The following is a 7,643-nucleotide window of genomic DNA, read 5'->3' on the forward strand; positions in this document are numbered from 1 at the left end:
AGCACTTTTAACAATTAACATTGTCTTAAAGCAGCTTTACAGAGATAAAGCAGAATGTTCGTAATTATATTCCATTGTATAAGGTTGTCCCTAATGAGCGAGCCAGTGGCAACTCTGGCAAAGAAAATCTCCTTTGTTTACCAAAACATTTGTTTCTTTTCTTTTTGTGAAAGACCAAGTGTCAAAGGGGGGGTGTACAGGACAGCAGCACAGCATTAATTCACAAAATTCCTAAATTACTCCCAAAAAATGTTCAACATATACAGTATGTTGAGAAGAAACCAAATAGATGAACAAGCAGCATGTACACAACCACAAAAACCATTTACAAATGCATTTTATTAGACTGCAACCCACTGAGGGGAAAATGAGGGTACTGCCTGGGAATATGTTCTCTAAATAGGTGGAGTCTTTTCTTACCTTCAAACAAGATTCAGGAGCAGTAGTTAAGGTCCATTTTACAGACATTATTCCATGATGCCTAACACCTAAAACAATTACTAGTGACTGAGGTACACCGTTTGTAAACCAAGCCCTTAAACAGGTAGAAGAAAATCTGTGGATTGACTGAAGGCAACATTTTGTATGAGAACTAGAATGAGAACAAGAGTGAATTTAATTATTTTGTGTTGCACAAGTCAGGTCACTCTCAGTGTCGGTCTCGGATAAATGGGGAGGGTTGCGTTATGAAGGACCGCCACAGGTATTGTTAGAGAACATGGTACAGGTGGAAATTGTGCTACTGTTGTCTGAAGGAGGAGAAGGAGAGGAGGAACACGTCTACAGAGACAGCAGGAAAAGGAGAAGTGGAGGAGAGTGGAGGTTCAGGTTAGTACTTTAAATGTTGGTACTATAATCTCTTCTGAGCTTCTAAATTGGTCTAACAGTGTTAATCATTTTCCAATAACAGCCCTCCCCCTGAGACTTTTATTCCCCCAATTCAACAGCAATATTTACATATTTCTTGTTTCATACTTTTTTTTATTATTAATAATCTTATTTTATTTAATGCTGAAATTTTTGCAGTTATTCAGATTACGCTCAGATCATCCTCCATCTTTATTATTATCTCCCACTATTTATTCTTACTGTTTTGACAATCGGATTTATTTCAGTCTTGATACTACCACCAATACAGCATTACTACATAACCCTTCACCCTTCACCCCAAAACCCACACTATCAAAGATTTCATTTTTTTTTACTTTATACACAAGGGAGCTGTTAAACCTTTTTCTGCAGTTTAGCATTCGAGTGTAATCTGTTAAAAGAGCTCTTTATTTTATCTTCACATCTTCACTCCATGTTCAATAAAAACGATGCCGAAATCTTGGTTCATGTCTTGACATCCTCTCACCTTTCTGTATGCAATTTCTCCAAAAACACAGCAACAAAAAACTCTCGCATTTCTTTCTCATTTGCAGTGTAATTTGCATTTCATTTGAAACATAAAACTTTTACTAGCAAAAACATTCCTACATGTCCTACATGTATAATGTAAGTAAATTTTATTCCATGTTATTTGTGTAGCACTTTTTAACAGTGGACAGTGTACCAAAGCAGCTTTACAGAAATACATTTATTACAGATATACATTTTAGTGTTATAAATTAGTCAATGTAAGATTATCCCTAATAAGAACATACCAGTGATGACAGAATCATGTAATATATAACACCAAGCATTAGTGAGTAATTTTGGATAAAAACCATAACATGGCTGAACAGGTCATGTCTGCTCAAATGCCAATGAGAAGCTGCTAAAAATACATTAACTAATTCATTAATATTTAATTGCTTTTTGAGCTATACATTACAATATACTTAAAAATGTGGTTCTCACACGCCTGCATCAGTTTCAGTACACGCTATAACTACGAATTTAACACGACTGGCCCCTACTGGTAATGTACTACGTGTGCCAGGGAACTTCGCTAAGTGCCCGTTTTTGCCCTGGCAAGTCATGGAATCTATTTTACTGTGACACACATTCTTACTGGTCACATCTGTATAATGTGCTACATTGACGTGGACTTTATTGTCTTGGTCTGGACTCATACTCCATTATCTCAACCAAGACTCAGATTCTATGTCTTGTATTGAGTAGAACTTCATTGTCTTGGTTTTGACTAAATCTCATTGAAATTTACAATAATGGCATTTGGCAAATTCCCTTTTCTGGATTTGCTGGGATTTGAACCTACAACCTTCCGATCGGAAGTCCAGTGTTTTACATTTGCTTGTTTGCCATTTGGTAGATGCCCTTATCCAGAGCCTTTTAATTATCTGGTGACAGCATCATGTAATATATAATTCCAAGCTATAATGTGCTATATATTGACTTGGACTCTATTATGTTCAACTGGACACTTGTCTCTTGTCTTGACCTGGACTTGTATTCTTTTGTGTCAGTATTGATTAGGACAAGACAACTGATGCTCTAAAGCACATTAAGAGGGCAAGAAATGGAAAAACAAATGAACCCTTGACACGCCTGTGACCTGAAACTCATTCCACTTGACAACCAGGTGAATTTGATGAGAGAACGCTATGAATTTGCTGAGCTGCATCAAAGCGAAATGGAGCTACTTTGGACAACATAAAGCACATTCTGGTTTCTTTAACATGTTTTGTTTACTTCATAATTTCATGTTTCATGTTCCTATATGGATCTTTTCAGAATAAATGTTCAATGTTAAAAATAATAACATTAAAGAACATCCAGAGACTCGAACTGTATTATATGTATATAAATTAGGGCTGTCAATTGATGAAAATATTTAACCCAGCCATTATGGGGGCACAAGCCAGTGCACTCTTAGTGCCGGTCCCAAGCCCGGGTAAATGGGGAGGGTTGCGTTAGGAAGGGCATCCTGCATAAAACATGTGCCAAATCAAATATGCAGATCACAAATGAGAATTTCATACCGGATCGGTCGAGGCCCGGGTTAACAACGACCGCCACAGGTATCGTTAGCCGACAGGGTACCGGTGGAAATTGGGCTACTGTTGGCCGAAGAAGGAGAAGGAGAGGAGAAAGACGTCTACAGAGACGGCAGGAAGAGGAGCAGTGTAGGATAGTAGAGGTTCGGGTTGGTACTTTAAATGTTGGTACTATGACTGGTAAAGGGAGAGAGGTAGCTGATATGATGGAGAGGAAAAAGGTAGATATGCTGTGTGTTCAGGAGACCAAGTGGAAAGGGAGTAAGGCCAGGAACATTGGAGGTGGGTTTAAACTGTTTTATTATGGTGTGGATGGAAAGAGAAATGGTGTAGGGGTGATTCTGAAGGAAGCGTACAGTAAGAGTGTAGTGGAGGTGAAGAGAGTTTCTGATAGGGTGATGATCGTGAAGGTGGAAGTTGAAGGGATGATGATAAATGTCATCAGTGCCTATGCTCCACAAGTTGGCTGTGAGATGGAGGAGAAGGAAAGATTCTGGAGTGAATTAGATGAAGTGGTAGATGGTGTACCTAGAAAAGAATGATTGGTGATTGGGGCAGACTTTAATGGGCATGTAGGTGAGGGGGGAACAGAGGTGATGAGGAGGTGATGGTAGGTATGGTTTTAAGGAGAGGAATGTGGAAGGGCAGATGGTGGTAGATTTTGCTAAAAGGATGGAAATGGCAGTGGTAAACATGTATTTTAGGAAGAAGGAGGATCATAGGGTGACGTATAAGAGTGGAGGAAGGCGCACACAGGTGGACTATGTGCTATGCAGGAGATGCAACCTGAAGGAGATTGGAGACTGTAAGGTGTTGGCGGGGGACAGTGTAGCTAGACAGCATCGGATGGTGGTCTGTAGGATGGTTTTGGAGGCGAAGAAGAAGAAAAGTAGAGTAAGGATTGAAAGAAGAATAAGATGGTAGAAACTGGAGGAGGAAGAGTGTAGTGTGAGGTTCAGGGAAGAGGTCAGACAGGGGCTTGGTGGTGGTGAAGAGGTGCTGGATAATTGGGCAACTACTGCAGGAGTGATGAGGGAGGCAGCTAGAAAAGTACTTGGTGTGACATCTAGAAATAAAAAGCAAGACAAGGAGACGTGGTGGTGGAATGAGGAAGTGCAGGAGAGCATAAGGAAAAAGAGGTTGGCAAAACAGAAGTGGGATCGACAGAGTGATGAGAAAAGTAGGCAGGTGTACAAGGAGATGCGGCAGCAGGTAAAAAGGGATGTGGCGAAAGCCAAGGAGAAGGCATATGAGGAGCTGTAGGAGAGGTTGGACACAAAGGAAGGAGAAAAGGATTTATACCGATTGGCCAGGCAGAGGGACTGAGCTGGGAAGGATGTACTGCAAGTTAGAGCAATAAAGGATGGAAAGGGAAATGTGTTGACTAGTGAGGAGAGTGTGTTGAGAAGATGGAGGGAGTATTTTGAGCAGCTGATGAATGAGGAAAATCAGAGAGAGAGAAGGTTGGAGGATGTGGAGTTGGTGAAGCAGGATGTAGATAGGATTAGTAAGGGGGAAGTGAGAGCAGCCATTAAGAGGATGAAGAATGGAAAGTCGGTTGAACCAGATGACATACCGGTAGAAGCATGGAGATGTTTAGGAGAGAGGGTAGTGGAGTTTTTAACCAGATTGTTTAACAGGATTCTGGAAGGGGAGAGGATGCCTGAGGAATGGAGAAGGAGTGTGCTGGTACCGATCTTTAAGCATAAAGGAGATGTGCACTCTTGCAGTAACTACAGGGGAATTAAGTTGATCAGTCACACCATGAAGTTATGGGAAAGAGTAGTGGAAGCCAGGCTGAGAGAAGAGGTGACCATCTGTGAGCAACAGTATGGTTTCATGCCGAGGAAGAGCACCACAGATGCCTTATTTGCTTTGAGGATTTTGATGGAGAAGTATAGAGAAGGACAGAAGGAATTGCATTGTGTGTTTGTGGATTTAGAGAAAGCGTACGACAGAGTTCCAAGAGAGAAGTTGTGGTATTGTATGAGGAAGTCTGGTGTGTCAGAGAAGTATGTGAGGGTGGTGCAGGACATGTATGAGGACAGTGTGACAGCAGTAAAGTGTGCAGTAGGTACGACAGACTGGTTCAAGGTGGAGGTTGGACTGCATCAAGGATCGGCCCTGAGCCCTTTCCTGTTTGCAGTGGTGATGGACAGGTTGACGGACGAGGTCAGACAGGAGTCTCCCTGGACTATGATGTTTGCAGATGATATTGTGATTTGTGGTGAGAGTAGAGAGCAGGTTGAGAAGAGCCTGGAGAGGTGGAGATATGCGCTGGAGAGAAGGGGAATGAAAGTCAGTAGGAGTAAGACAAAGTACATGTGTGTGAATGAGAGGGAGTGCAGTGGAGTGATGTGGTTGCAGGGAGAAGAGGGGGAGAAGGTGGAGGAGTTCAGGTACCTGGGGTCAACAGTGCAAAGTAATGGAGAGTGTGTTAGAGAAGTGAAGAAAAGAGTGCAGGCAGGGTGGAGTGGGTGGAAAAGAGTGACAGGAGTGATTTGTGATAGTAGGGTATCTGCAAGAATGAAAGGGAAAGTTTATAGGACTGTGGTGAGACCTGCGATGTTGTATGGATTAGAGACAGTGGCATTGAGTAAAAGACAGGAGGTGGAGCTGGAGGTAGCAGAGCTGAAGATGTTAAGGTTTTCGTTTGGAGTGACGACGATGGACAGGATTAGAAATGAGTTTATTAGAGGGACAGCACATGTAGGATGTTTTGGTGACAAGGTGAGGGAGGCGAGATTGAGATGATTTTGACATGTGCAGAGAAGGGACATGAATTATATTGGTAGAAGAATGCTGAGGATGGAGCCACCAGGTAGAAGGAAAAGAGGAAGGCAAAGGAGGAGGTTCATTGATGTGGTGAGGGAAGACATGCAGGTAGTTGGTGTGAAAGAGGCAGATATAAAGGACAGGGTGGTATGGGGACGGATGATCCGCTGTGGCGACCCCTAATGGGAGCAGCCGAAAGAAGAAGAATTGATGAAAATATTTCATTGCGATTAATCGCATTAATGTCACGAGTTAACTGGTGATTAATCGCAACTTAGTCGCACATTTGTATGTGTTCTAAATGTACCTTCATCTAATACTTTAAAAGTTTTTAATACTCTAATCAACATGGCCATGGGCAATTATTGCTGCTTTATACAAATGCATGTTTATTATATCAGAAAATCCACCAACTGCAATGAAAGAGTGAAAGGAAGTTTATATTAAAGGCCAAATAATCCATGTGACTTTAATTGTCATTTAATCGATAAACAGTGCGTTACACAGAATTACACAACACTTAAACTAGTTACATAAAATGCACATGTGCAACATTTTCCACAAAAGAAAAAGTTTAACATAATTCAGAGACAGTAAACCCAGTGACACCATATACATATCACTACTATATTTCGTGAGGAGCTGTTGAATAAACAACTCTTATATATTTAAAAAACAAAGCCCTAACTCTCTCTCTCTCTCTCTCTCTCTCTCTCTCTCTCTCTCTCTGTATATATATATATATATCCTGTATATTTCTAGACATATTCTCTCTCCAAATGCGGTTATATATAGCTATATCATTTAACAGCCTACTGAGAGACACAAAAGACATCCACATCACATCACATCTGCTTTTCTCTTTTTAAACACCAATCCGTCTGATTCCTCTCCATTTCACAGTGATGTTCCAGTAAACACTGAGTTTTTGCCAAATCTAAAGAGGAGAACATGAGCTTTAGTGCTAAATAGTATACAAAAGAGAAATCTGTGTCGTTATTATATAATTTATTATTCTAAAACACTACTAATGTGATGAAGGCTGAGGTTCTGGCTGCATTACTGAGAAATTATGGATGAAGGCCGAAACCCACCTTATTCAGGACGGCTTCCTTTAGTGAAGGATCATTAACATCTGAATTGGCCTGAAGTTTGACTCGAACAATTTGTTTTCGTTCTGTGATTGCTGGTAAACAAGAAAACACACATCAAATACACAATAATACCTGTAAAAGCTATGAACTGGGGTGAATATGAGAGTGAATGAAACTCACAGGAGTAACAGAAGAAAGGTTTTATGTATGAGCAAAGCTCATCAGATGCTTCACCATTCGTAAAAGCCATACAGTTTTCGTTCTTCAGGAGATTATCTGGTTGTCCAGGCATCATGGGAATGCTGGTAAAAATGGTACCATCTGACCATTTCCACGAATCTCTGAACAGACCAAACCAAGTGTCGCCTTTGATCATTGATTCAATGATTGAATTCTCTGTCGAGGTTTTTGCACTGGTCAGATCTGTGTGATACTGTCTGCAGTAACTTTGAGCATCAGACCAATTCTTTAAACTAGAGTAGTAAATGTATTTGCTTGTACCGCTTTTAGAGGCTTTTTTGAATGTTTTGGTGAAATAAAATAAATACAATTAATGCAATACCCTTTTTATATTTAATTCAATTAAGTAATCGATCAAATTGGCACAAATTAAACTGATTAAATAAAATTCATTGCAGAATGTATTTATTGCAGAAGCTTCTAGTTGCACATTTTTAAAAGTCAAATGGAAATAAAAAGGCAAAATAAATAAAAAAAAAAGAATAAAAATGACTGCACATTTTTTTATAAAGAAAAATAAAAAGTATTATCGCACAGTAAAGTACAGATTTAGATTAGTAAAATGTAGTATTGCACATATGTTTTATTTGTT

The 7,643-nt window shown here is 40.0% G+C and overlaps 1 long non-coding RNA gene across 1 annotated transcript; it reads right to left on the reverse strand.

The window, feature by feature from the left end:
• Positions 1-6,455: 6,455 nt before the first annotated feature.
• Positions 6,456-7,304, reverse strand: LOC310735044. The gene is made up of 3 exons (XR_014536200.1): positions 6,992-7,304; positions 6,812-6,903; positions 6,456-6,654 (listed from the first exon to the last, which is right to left on the reverse strand). It is a non-coding gene; the product is annotated as an uncharacterized lncRNA (long non-coding RNA).
• Between the last annotated feature and the right edge of the window lie 339 nt (positions 7,305-7,643).

Source organism: Silurus aristotelis (assembly GCF_946808225.1).
Source record: "Silurus aristotelis genome assembly, chromosome: 12".
Classification (NCBI taxonomy): Eukaryota; Metazoa; Chordata; class Actinopteri; order Siluriformes; family Siluridae; genus Silurus; species Silurus aristotelis.